Raw genomic sequence first — 14038 nt, forward strand, 5'->3', positions numbered from 1 at the left:
TTGTAGAGAAGATCATATGTTTGAAACTATTTTGTTCATATTTTATAAAAAAATTCTAAGTCTTCTTAATTGGCTTTTTTAGAGGTCTTTTGCTCAAAATTTCTATTCAAAACTTTCAGTAGTTCTTAAAATTGGATAGCTAAAGGCTTGTGGTGTTAAGGATTGAAATTATATTGTTAGTTCTTCTTTCCAACGGTGTAAGCAGTTTTGAATTTTGAGCTCTAACTCAAAAGTTATGACCCTAACAAGTTGAGGTAATTAAACACCTAGTTTTGAATAGTTTTAGTTAAATATTGTTATTTTTATTATAGCCACATATACATTTTGAATTTATGGCTATGGTGACTTTTTATATTCCATCATTGTATATATTCCAATATTTTCGAAAAATATGATTGCTTTTGGTTTGCATACAACTCTTTTGAGTTTTTGCAAGCTTTTCTAGAAATTGAACATTGATATTGGAGGTAATTTTTTTCCACCAGATATTGTGTTTTCAGTCCATTTTTAAAAATAGATCATTTTATATCTTTCTAAATCTCCACCCTTTCTTCATACAATTTTATTTTTCCTTATATCTACATCTTGACCCCTTCTTCTATATTTTCCTATTGAGAACTATTATGTTTCACTCCTATATTCTATTTTAAATACGTCTCCAATTCTTCTTTCCTCTTAAAGTACATGTAATAATATGTCAAAATATTAAAGATTCATAAAGAAATATTATACTGAAGTCAATTGTAGCTGTAATTAAACTAGATATTAAATTTTTTTTTATAATAAATTTTTATTTAGAAATACTCAATTTTCACCTTTTCAAATTTTAATAAAGTAAATAAAATATGAAAAGGACAGGAGGGAGAAATGATACAAAATGAAACTCTTTTACTCTCTTCTACAGCGTGGATCTAAGTCATGTGAGGTATCCCCTGAAATATGCCGGACGCCAGTCTTGGCTGGAAGGAAACGGTTACTATCCAACATGATTAAGATTGTAACAAATGTGAAGGGAATCGCTAGCAGCCTCCTTCATTAAGATCGGCGATCCTATTGGTTCACCTTAACACTAAGGTTCTTTTATATGTTCCCAACAATTGGGAACTCACCTATTATTCTATTTTTCCAGAATCACCTATTCATCTCTAATATGAAGGTGGTAAGTAAGGAAATATTTCAACGTTTCTACCAAGATTGATAGTGCTCCAAACCTCATTATAGTTAAATAGTTTTTTTATTTCTACGATAAACAATTCTGAGAGTAGTGAAAGAATATTTATACGATAAACAATTCCAGACTAGGCATGAAAAATAGTAAATTCACTGTTGTTGTGGTGCAGGAGCACCTCAAATATTCAAGCAACAGTTGAAGATTATAAAGATCGCAAAGATTCTCAAAAAAAATCAGAAGGAAGGAATGTATAAACAAGGTCATCAAATCAATTGGGCAGTCTTGGAACCTATAATGATGCTAAAATAATATTAGGTCTTCAAGATAGGTTTAGGTATAGGAAAGAGTTTAATGTTTAATAAAACCATTGTATGGCTTTTCAAGTTCAAACATTAAATAAAAAAAGGTACGGACTCATGAACAACATTATTAAAACTTAAATATTTTGCAACTCAAATTGCATATTGTGGTCCGCAAATTGATCGGTTGGCTCTACAAATGCATTAATAAGGTTTACTTCATCATTCCAAGTACTTTGTTGATAAGTTTCATGTTATTATAGGTTTGTTGTTAGTGCAAAATTAAACAAGATAGGGATTCTACCCAAATAAGGGGTTTATTTGCTGATTGGAGACATTAAACAATGTACATGTGAAGGTGAATTCATTGTCAGTTGGGATTGGAAGTGTGTGTAATCAAGTGATTGAGAAAGCCCTAGTTCAAGAGTAAGAAGTTCTAGGAAGAGTCTGCCATATGGTTCCTTTTTAAATTGTATCATTTATTATTTGATTGTCATTATTGTGATTGCTCCTTATCATGTTGTCAATTCCTTACTGAGTTCATTTTCCAAGAACCTTCCTTCCTTCAATTTGATCTTGAAGCCAGTAGGTAACAAAGGATTGATAAATATATCTGGAAATCAATTCATAGCAAGCAGATGGAATTAAATGCACAATTGTAACAAACTAAAGGAAAAACAACCGAATTTTTTTGAAATAATCGTACACACATATAATTGTGAGGAGAGATTTACACTGTCAAAAACCAGATTCAACTATTGATATTAGGCGAAGAGAAGATTTGTTTTGATAGAGGATTTTTGGAATGGTTATGCAACCAATTAGTCTGATCTTTTTATAACACGATCAATATTGTATTTGAGCACATTTAAACAACATTCCTAAGAATTAGATTAGGGTTATTTTTAGATGTGATCAATTTAATATTTTTTTTATATATTGAATATAATATTATGAATTATAACAAAAGAAAAATATGTACATGGGTTTGGGGGTCTCTTATAAGAGTGAAGAGTCTCTCAACTAACAACTAACTAATAATAAATTATATTAAAAAATTAAACTTTATTATATCTTATAGCTCTATATTTAATTATAACTTATAATTTAAATGCTTGATGATTAATTTGATATGTGTGAGAGAGAGATTAATATACAAATAATTGTCAATTTAAACCCAATTTTTTATTATTATGATTGAAATATTCTACACTGTAACTCTAAAAATGCATATAGACATTATTGAAGTTCTCTTAATCTCAAAAATTATTAAATTTAACACCTTCTATAAAGAAAATTGATTTGAACAATTTGAGCAGAGAATATACATATGCCATTGTACATTCCTTATGGAGGACCTCTGCATATTAGCATTTGATCTACATGCCCTGTATGCAATGTCACCTCGCAAAAGCACCCAACCAAAATTTCTAAAACCAAATTTAGCAACAAATACAATATATTAATCCAAGCGAAAAATCAAATTGCAAGACAAAAGAATGTCTTTTTCCGGTTCAATAATCAGAGTGGGAAATGTGCCTGCAAATCATTTTTAGTACGAAAAGTTTCGACTGCATTGCAGAAGTGAAAAATTTATTAGATTTGTGGTTTCTCACTGTAATCACTTGACTCTTGAGTGTTCTCCAGTTGTTCCTTATCAATCTGATAGCCAAAATCTTCTAGTACAGGCTCTATAACACATATATACAATTCACATTAGATATAATATATCAACTGTAAGATTGAATGAACTGATCCAGATAGCAGCCACATTTTCCAGTAGGCCTGCAGATCCAGCAACAAAACTGAAAGCATCCAATCTATAAATCTTCGAATTTTCTAATACTAAAAACGACCAAGGCAATCTACATAAAATCAATTGAAAATGCAGAAGAAAATAAATTTAAATCTTCAGATCAAAAAATAAAACATAAATTTATATCAGACATAAAGATCTGAATTGAAATGTCTGATATCATCACACAAATTTATTTCTAATCAATATTTCAAATCATAATCTAATGTTTTATCACTATCAAAATGTGTTTCTATAATCAACGATACATTTGCATCAATTTTAAATCATATCACAAAATATTATTTCTAAAATTGATTGTATAAATTTGATCCATGTATCTCTGTATTCATGTCATACATCAATGTGTACTGCTAAAAGAATATCACATCACATGAGATCTGACATGAGAATCCAAGCAGATCAAATAGCCAAGCACAACTTGCCCACTTCTGTAGAGATGTGTGTGTTCACATATGACACGCATATTTACAGCAGATGACGGCAAGTCATCCTTGGCTTCATTATCTGCTAAGGCCCTCCATGCCAAAACCCACATGAACGAACAGCGAGCCAATAGAAGAAGTAGCAGCTTGTCCTATCATACTCACATCAAAAACTCATAATAAAAGGCTGTCACGATCACATTGGATGAATGAAAGAAAGAAGAAAAGCTTATAGGGCAGTTAGATGGCCACTAGAAAAACCTTGTGCATGATTTCTATCAATAGAGAAGGTGCTATTTATAGAAAAATACGGGGATGAGAGCTAGAGCATCACCAAATCCAGTCTTATCCCTATTTACCTCAATTTCTGTGCCATTTACATCTTTCTATGCAAACATATATCATTCATTCATCTACGACGCCTGCTACCTTATGAGGTCACTGTGCCTCAAAAGAAGTTTAATCATCAGCAATGCTTGGCTTCTGATAAGGCACTTGTAATTCTTACGTTAAGAATCAGCTTAAATTTATTTTTAAATTGATCATGGTAAAAACATTTTGAAAGCGGTTTGCTTAACTAGTTTTGTTGAAATTCATGCATGGATTTCGTTTGTCTCACTCAGTCGAATTAAAGCTTAATTTGGAACAATTTAAGAGCAGGATATCTGTAATGCTTTAAAGTGGTCATTTGGTCTGCTGGTTAACTTTTAAATTGTCTTACATATCTGGTGTTGTGCGTATCGAAGAGGCATTCATGCATATTTTGATAGAATAAAATTAATGGGATTTGAATGAGTATTAATACACTCAAATCTATATACAATAAACTTTAATTTCTGTGAAATCTGTCTTTCACAATGAAATCATGCTTTCTCAACCATGTCTAGAGGAGGTTAACGTTTTGAAGGCGCCAGCTACATTTTAACATTCGAGTTAAGTCGCCAATACAATTTAGGTTACTTTTATCATATGATTACGTATGGACTCCTTATATGATATGATATAAGGGACATTATTTTAATACTATTTATATCATTGATTTTAGTTAAAGTATTGTGTTGAAGGTTTTAAGCAGATTAATAATTATTAATGTTATAAGACTCGTCAATATATTTTATACAATTAAAATTATCAGTAGGCTATTTTGATAAAGAATTTTTTATTTAAAAATTTAAAGATATGTATATATGTGTATGTATGTATTATACACACACATATACATATACATACATTCATACATATATATACATACATACATACACACATATATGTATTACTAATTGTTTTTAACTATAATAGTTTTAAGATAAGATGTTGTAGACTTTATATAAAAATATTTGATACATTTTAAAGTTGTGTATGTTTTGTGTTGAAAATGTATAACTTTTACAATTTAATATTTTTTATTTAACATTGCAAATGCATGCAATGTTAGTGACACATTTGAGGAGAATACAACTTTTATGTAAAGGATCATTATTACTTGACCACTTAATTTGATGGGCTCATTAAAAAAATGCATTTAATGATTGTAGCTCACTAAAGAGTATTCTCTTTTCTAAAAGTATGTAATGCTTGGTCACATGGTATAAGTTAAACTTTGACATTGGACTTAGTGGGGCAACATGAGTACCATATAGAATATGTTATCACTTAACCTTGGGGTCATATTTAAGCATCCACCTAAACATAAAAAATGAATAAATTCACAAAAAAAAAAAAATTAAGATTTAATTAATGGAAAAGGTCTATTCATCAAAACAAAGAAAATTAAAAATGAATAAATTATGTATAAATTATTAGCCTCGGTTGGGAATACAATAATTATTAGGGGTTGGGAGTACAATAATTGTGGCAAGACTACTTATTTTATCTTGATTGCTGTTCTCTTACTTTGAAATAGAAAGTTTGGGGTGCAAGTTATAATGCATTTGCTACTCATGTTTAGTCTATAAGAAAAAAAGGTAATGGTACCCATGGTTGGTATTAGATCTACTGCCCACTTTTTGCCCCTTTCTAATGTGAACCATGCTATTTCTTAGGTAGACTCTAGTAGATTTCCTTGGCTCTAGATAACTACTCAATTCTCCAAGATATGCTTAACAACCTTAGGGCACTCTTGAGGAATCGAGTTCTCTCACATGCACAGAGTTGATTGATGAAAATCCTATCGCAATTGATGTATTGTAAGAACTTTGTGACTCAAATCCCATCATACTATTGTTTTTTAAGCTATATTGTGATATTTTTATAATGATTCAATTGTGTAGTTTTTGAATCAAACTCATTGACTCATGTTTCATTAGTAGTGGCTCACAAGAAGCTATTTATCACAAGAATGAATGGAACACTTAGCACTCATTGCATCTAGATTATGCTCACATGAATGAAGCACCAAGCCTTCCTAGGAGGTCACCCATTCCATTATTACTCTAACTAAAGTGCATCTCAGCATGAAGTTTCCGCGTAGGAGTACACACAGCAGTAAGGCCCGATAAACTAACCTGCAGTGTTTGTTTTGTGGGCAACCTGAGTCCTTCGTACATATTTTTTTGTACTATTGTAGAGCCTAACAATATTGACTCTGGATTCATGATTTTTCATGTCTTTGAGCTTATTACTTTTTTTTTTTTGTATTATGTTGGACCTTTGACCTTTTACTCTTTCATTTTTTATTTAAATTTGACATTTTAAACTTTCATATTAGTTTCAAACAAAATTCCACTTCCACTTAAAAAATGTTCTTAATTATCATATATTCTTGTCAAAATATTTTACTATTTAGAAAGTTAAATAAGCTTATTATTTTGAAAAGTGGAAATAGAACATAGTTTGAAGCATCTTTTCTCTCTTCCACATCTTTCCACAGAAGAGCATTATATAAAAAATAGAGAACTACCAATAAAAATTAATTAAAAAATGGAGAGCATCATTGAAACATTATTAATATCTGAATAATTAACACTTACAGCCTTACACCATCTTCAACAATTTGATTCGCTTACCTTAAGTCTTACAAGATTAAGAAAGGAGGTTGTTATAACAAGAGGAAGGTATTCTCTTTCTTTCCAAATGAGGCAAGGCAAAATCTGGAGGCTATCCCTTGACAAGCTTTTCCCTACTTATTTATTCCAAAAACTTGTATTGAGGGCAACCACATTTATTGAGTTTTAATTTTTTTTCAGTAGCGTGTCATGTGCTAGTCCAATGGCCTCAATCTTATGCTGTCACAATATCATGTTATTTTCTTTTTAGTAGCTTGGATACTTTGTGATAAGCTTAATATGAAAAGAATGTATTCCAATGGCATGAAAAATAATTGAAATCACACTTTTTAGACACCTCTGGCTTTTGCAGTGCTGAGGAGATTTTATGGCGCTATGTGAGGGAAGCATCTCATAAACAAACTGCCCATTATGTATTTAAGAACTTTTCAAGAACAATTATATATCCACTAAACTTCTATAAATTGTGCAATGATTTCTATTTATAGAAAATAAGTATTTTAATATTGGTGATGTGTTGTGATTGCACTAACAAAATGGGTCACAATTAAGGTGCTCTATATTTAGAAACTCATAAACAAATTGCCCATTATGTATTTAAGAACTTTTCAAGAACAACTATATATCAACTAAACTTCTATAAATTGTGCAATGACTTCTATTTATAGAAAATAAGCATTTTAATATTGGTGATGTGTTGTGATTGCACTAACAAAATGGGTCACAATTAAGGTGCTCTATATTTAAATTTGATTACTTAAATGTTTAAATATATATTTTTAAGTTAAATTCAATTTAATCAATATTATATATTTAGATGTTATAGTAAATATGAAAAAAAAAATTTAATATTAAGAATTCACAAATTAGATGATGAGGATAATTAGAGTGTTTTTATTTAATTCTTTAAAGCTAAATTATATTTGTTATTCTTTATAAGAATTTAATTTGTATTTCCCACAAAATGTCACATAATCTATAAATCCAAAATATATAGAAGTAGGGTCCAAAATATACGAAAGTAGGGAAATGTGTCTCTAAGTCAAAGATGTATTTATTCAAATTCAACATTTATATTTCAAGATGGACACACTTGTCCAATAAATGCATTATTGAATACATGGGTGAAATAGTACAAAGAAGAGAGCAGGTGTCAAAAAACTATTGCAAACACCATTAGTAGATATAATATACACTAATCCTTTAAATTATATCAAAGAAACACCTAAAACATAAGTACATCAATATAAACTCACATTTATAATGTTAAAAATACATTACTAATAAGAGTAGACCATGGAGGTAGTGATCATATATACATAAAATAGAATGTGAATAGAAAATCTCTATCTCCTTCAAGTAACTTTTGACGTAGTTCAAGGAAGGTGTACATCCAAAGGAGATGACCAAGCCCTTGGCAAATACAACACAATAGAAGTGCACAAGATATAATTAGAAGAAAATGCTATATTGACAATAGTTCTTCAATTACATCAAATATTAACCATACATTCCACCGATTCATAAGATAGCACACATAATAAAAATATGCTATATGCTAGGCTATAAGGCCTTCCCGATTATGGCCAAATACATTCCTGATTAAAGACCAACTTTCATTATCTAACTTTCATCTAACTATTCTCCTAAATGATAATTTCAAGCTACTAATTTCTCCTCCTCCTAAGACTTAAGGACATTACATATATAGACACCAAGCCACATATGTTTTCTTAGAGTTCACAATCTCCAATACTAGGAAATATGCTTTACAACATAAGCTTGACCCTCAATTAATTAATGACTAGATACATAATACATGAGATAACATTTTGCAGCCTTAGGCATAGGTCCACACTTTAACCAACTTCCTAGATCCAAGAGCATGTAAGCTAAGTCTGAAATATAGAACCATGCTGAGTTAAATACCAGACATTGTATGAAAAACAACGTAGGAAATCAACACTTGAGAAGGTGAAGCATAATGTATGTTAGTTGTCACATAAAAATATGCACACTTAGGATAAGGATGAATCATATATCCATAATATGAAACCAAGCTTACATAATCTAGAAATAACAAACGAGTATTTTCCAATACAAACTGTCACATAGGTAATTGTAAACATAAAATAGTAAATATATTTTTTTGGGTAATGCAAGATTTCTCTTCCATCAAATTTCCATCTATTGTTCTCAATATGGAAGTGTTTTCTATCTTCCCATTATCATAAAAAAAAATAGTGGTTATAGCACTAACTACTCAACGTCACAAATTGAGCAGGCTCACTCTTCCCAAGAAGCTTAGCAACTCATAACTAGTGGATTAGATGGATCTAGCACAATAGTGAACTATACTACATATAAAGAAGCTAACATTGATATAATATATGAATAGAACAAAAATTAGTATTTACAATGATAATATGCAAATGAGCATTGACCAAAGCTTTTGATTAATTACTATTTACAAATAGATTCCACAAAATTATTGAAAAAAAATCTCATTCTACCCTTCCCTAAATACCCACATAGGACACCCTTGCCCCCAAAAAATTTAATATAAAAAATTATAATAAAATAAATACTTATTTATTATGATTTTGGGAGTTCTCATACAATAAATGTATACCCCCATACTCAATTGTTTAAAAGAAACTCCTTGATATTAGACAAGGAAGCTCTAAGAGAATGTTTCATTTTTCCAAATATATATCTTTTATTGCAACTCTTAAAAAAAAATTACAAAGGGTTGACTATAAAGAATTCATACCCAAAAAAAAATAAGGAAAAAACTAGCTACACATGTACCTATACATGTTTTATTTTATGAAGAATAAAAACTATAAATAAATAAAACTAAATATTAAATATATTTGTATTTCAACGCATTCTTTATTTGCATAAGAACTAAAAAACCTAACTAAAATCTTCTAGCAACATCAATTATCCACATACTACGCCTTGATGCTTAGTGGACTCACAATCTAGTCACAAACAACAAAATACTAATTATTTTCAGCTACCTAGGTGAAGATAGTTTCTAGTTGATCTCAAGTTTTTATGTGTTTCAATCAACATCATTTTCTTGTACCAAAGTTATAGATGAAATGATACATCAAATATATATAAAAAATTCCTACTATGATGAACTAGATTTTTTGCTAACTTAATAGCACTTATACGCTGACAATAAATTATTGTAGGCTGAATTTGATTCTTCCCAATTTATTCAAAAACTTTTGTAAGAAAAAGTGTTTTTGTACTAGTTGAAGTAACTATGACCTATTTCTCTTCTATGAATGAGAGTGAAATAATGTTTTTCTCCTTTGAACAAAATATAATCAATCCTAAACCAAAACATAAACAATTTCTAGATGTAGACTTACAACCATCCACACTACCTCCCCAATCTGAATCACTAATTCTAACAAGATTCAATGTTTTAGAAGAGTAGTAATGAATACCAAAATTGATAGTTCCTTCTACATACCACAAAATCCTTTTGGCTTCTTCTATATGTATCTCTAATGGACTTGTCATGTACCTTGAAATAAGAGAGACTAACTAAGAAATATCAGGTCTTGTGTGGGTTAGAAACAAGGTAAGTGCAAAAGATGAGTCTCAAATATGTAGAAGTCCACGGATTGAGAACATGTTCTTCTAGAAATGGGCACCCATTTTTTAAAAATGGGTACATGTACTAGGTTCAAATGCTTGATCCAAATTTCAAAAAATGGGCACCCATATATAAAAAATCGGGTACCCATTTTTTATTTTTAATAAATGGGTGCCCATGTTTGAAAAATTAAAAAATTGAAATTTTTAAAAAATAGGCACCCATTTCTAAAAAAATAATTTATTTTTTTTTTTTTTGGGAATTTAAAATATGTTTTAAACATTGATAATACTTTTTCAAAATAGGTGCTCATTTCTTACAAAATGAGGCGGGATTTTTTTCTCTCACCTCAAATTTTGGTTTGAGATAAGCCTGGTAAGACTAAGCCTATGTGTTGACCTCTCAAGATTTGGCTAAGGCATTGAATTGACAAATTCAAGCCTTGCCAAAATTTTTAAGGGTCTTCGCGATTATTTTTCTTTTACTAAACAAAAACCCATTAGAGTTATCACTATCCTATTTTAAAAATATAAATATTATAGTATTATGATTTTATTTACTATTTTTCAATATTTATTAATCAAAGGTGGTACCTAAATATAAAATAGTGAAGATCACTAAAACTTTAATTACTTTTTTATTTTATATATTTTCTTAATTTAATTTATATGTCGTCAATCTACATACAATTCTTTTGAAGTTAAAAAAAATAAAATGAAAAAAGTGAATATAAACAAATTTACAATAAAAAATTTATTGAATTAAAAATTAAGGAAAAAATATTTTTATCAATCTTTGGTGTGTTAGGTAACTTCCTTTAAAATAATTTACAAAGAATTATTTATTTGTGTCAAATTATAGTGTCCATACATGAGTGTGGTATGGTCCTAAAACAAACATTTTGAAAAAGTAGTTTTTAAAGATCCATACCGAGAGACAAATATTATGTGGGTATACAAATAAATTACATATTCAAAACTAGATTCCAAGCTCTAAAATCTTTATTTCTAAAGTTTTCTTATGTTCAATCTCTAAATGTCTCAAATTTTGACATCAATTGACAGGAAATTTCAAATTTAGGAAAAACATTTCCACTTTTTGCCCAAAAGTGAGACCCAACTTCTTGCACTTACCCAACATCAAACTCCTAACAATACTTTTTAAATTTGTCTCATCAACTAATCCAATACCATTTTCTTGACATAATAAAACTCCATGAGTAGTAGGAATGAGCGTTGTATTACTGACAACCATATCAAATTTCTTCAACATATCCTTTTCATACATTTTTTGACAAATAAAAATTTCATCTTTACCTTGATAAACATCTATTCCAAGAAAATATTTCATGAGGCCAATATCTTTCATCTCAAATTCATCCATCATAGAAGCTTCAAGAATTCATCTTTCCTTTTAGAGAAACTACTCATATATGATTAATCATCAACATACAAAAGCATAATGAGAATATCATTTCCATCTTGTTTGTAGTAAAGGGTAGGTTCACCCTTACTTCTTTGGAAGTCATTCAAATAAAAATATCCATCTATTTTAGCATACCATGCTCATGGTGTTTTCTTGAGACCATACATGGCCTTCTTCAACTTGTAGACATGATTTTTCATGCCTTGAACTTCAAAAACTTATGTCTTTCCTACATATACTTCCTCTTCCCGTGTACCCATTCAAGAAAAATAAATTAAAATCCATATGATGAATACTTCATTTCTTTTATGTTTCAAGGGAAATCAACATCCTAATAGTCTATTGTCTTTCTATTGGTGCAAATTTTTTTTTCATAATCAATGTGATACCTTTGAGTAAAACCTTTAGCAACTAATCTTTCCTTCTGTCTTTCAACACTTCCATCACTGTTATTCCTACTCTTATAGACCCATTTGGTTCCAATCTTCTTCCTCTCATGTGGAATCTCTACAATCTCCCACGTCTCATTTATATGAATAGAATTAATCTCTTCTTTTAGCACTTTCTTTCAAACTTCATTAGTGCATGTATTCTTAAAACATGATGATTCAAAATTAGATTGAGGAAGTAATGCACAATTTATTGTCTCACCTATTAAATATTTTCCATGTTCTTGATATTGACTCCTTAGGAGAATATCATTCATTCTTCTCATCATTTATGTAAGCCTTGGAGTTGAATTTGGAATTGTGCTTAGACTTGATGAGTGGAAGCTTGGTGGACTTGAAGATCTTGAAATAGAACCATTAGTTGGTTGCTCATGATCATTAATATTAATTATATCCAAAATAGATTTTGTCTTTTCTTTTGATGACCATAAACCCCCCCTCCCCTTCATCAAAAAACACATCTCTTAAAACAATAATTTTATTAGTAAGATTTTCTCTCCTCATTATAACCCACAAAACTAAAAGGTTCACTTTTAGCATCTAACTTTTGTCTATGTTGACCAGATAGAAAAATGTAAGTCAAACAACCAAAAAATTTAAAATAATTTGAATTAGGCATTTTCTCATGGTGTACTTCATACAGAGTTATCTTGTCTAGGCCACGTGTAGGACTCTTGTTAAAAATTAGATAGTTGTACTAACTGTATTTGCCCAAAAAGAAATGTTCAAACCCTTGGTTTGTAACATGATTCTTTATATTTCTACCATAGTGGTTCTTTCTTTCAGCCAATCTAGTTTTTCAAGTTGTGTATGCACTCATGAGATATCTTTTGATGCCATTCATCTCACAAAAATTCTGAAAATCCTTTGAGCAATACTCTACTCCATGATCTATTCTTAAAAATTTGATCAAGTGTTCTTTTTATTCTCTAAATGATATTCAAACCTGTTGAAAATATCAAGGGATTCCTCCTTACTCTTCAAAAAATACACCAAACACGTGTGAGTAATCATCAATAAAAGTGATAAAATATGATGAGTTACCCAAACTTTTTGTTTGCACAAAACCACATGCATCTAGCCCTCCATTATTGCCTTTTGGGAATGATTCCATCAAATCCTTGGATTCTATTCAATCATAGGAAACCCAAGAACCAAAGCAATTGATGTAAGAAGCTACACACCATTAAAATTCAAATGGCCATACCTAAGATGTTATGACCAATTTTTATCCTCATAACCCATATTAACAAGCTTATCACTATTTTCACCAAACTTTAAAGGAAACGTCCTATTATTTTTCATAGGAAATTCCACAACCACTTTATTTCTATGATTTTTACCATAACTAGTGCATTCATATTCTCAAAAACCACTCGATAATTCTTCTCACGTAGCTTCCCAACACTTTAAAAGCTATGCTTCAACTTTAAAGTACAACATGTATTTTGAACAGTTTTCAAAACTTCCTTTTTCTTGACATCTATGACACCTTTTGCTGAAACCTCTTTTAGGAAAATTTCATTTTGACACATGTAACCATTTGGATCTTCATTTATCTAAACATAAACCATTTCAACTACTTCCTTTTCATCATCACGACTAGACTCAGTATGCTCTTCATTGACTATGTAGCATGACCTCTTTCCTTTGTCTTTGTAGTTCTTGTTATTCCTATACTTGATATCTTTCTTGTCATTTCTATCAGACTTACTTTGGTTAGAAAATTTGGTAGAAAAGTGACCAAACTCATTACATTTGAAATAGATCAATCGTGGTTTACCTTTGTATTTACCTTTACCTCTTGATAACCTTCTTGTAGGAAATGC

The sequence above is a fragment of the Cupressus sempervirens genome, chromosome 3 (assembly GCF_028749045.1).
Source record: "Cupressus sempervirens isolate cs-2001-9-10 chromosome 3, ASM2874904v1, whole genome shotgun sequence".
In the NCBI taxonomy this organism is placed as follows: domain Eukaryota; kingdom Viridiplantae; phylum Streptophyta; class Pinopsida; order Cupressales; family Cupressaceae; genus Cupressus; species Cupressus sempervirens.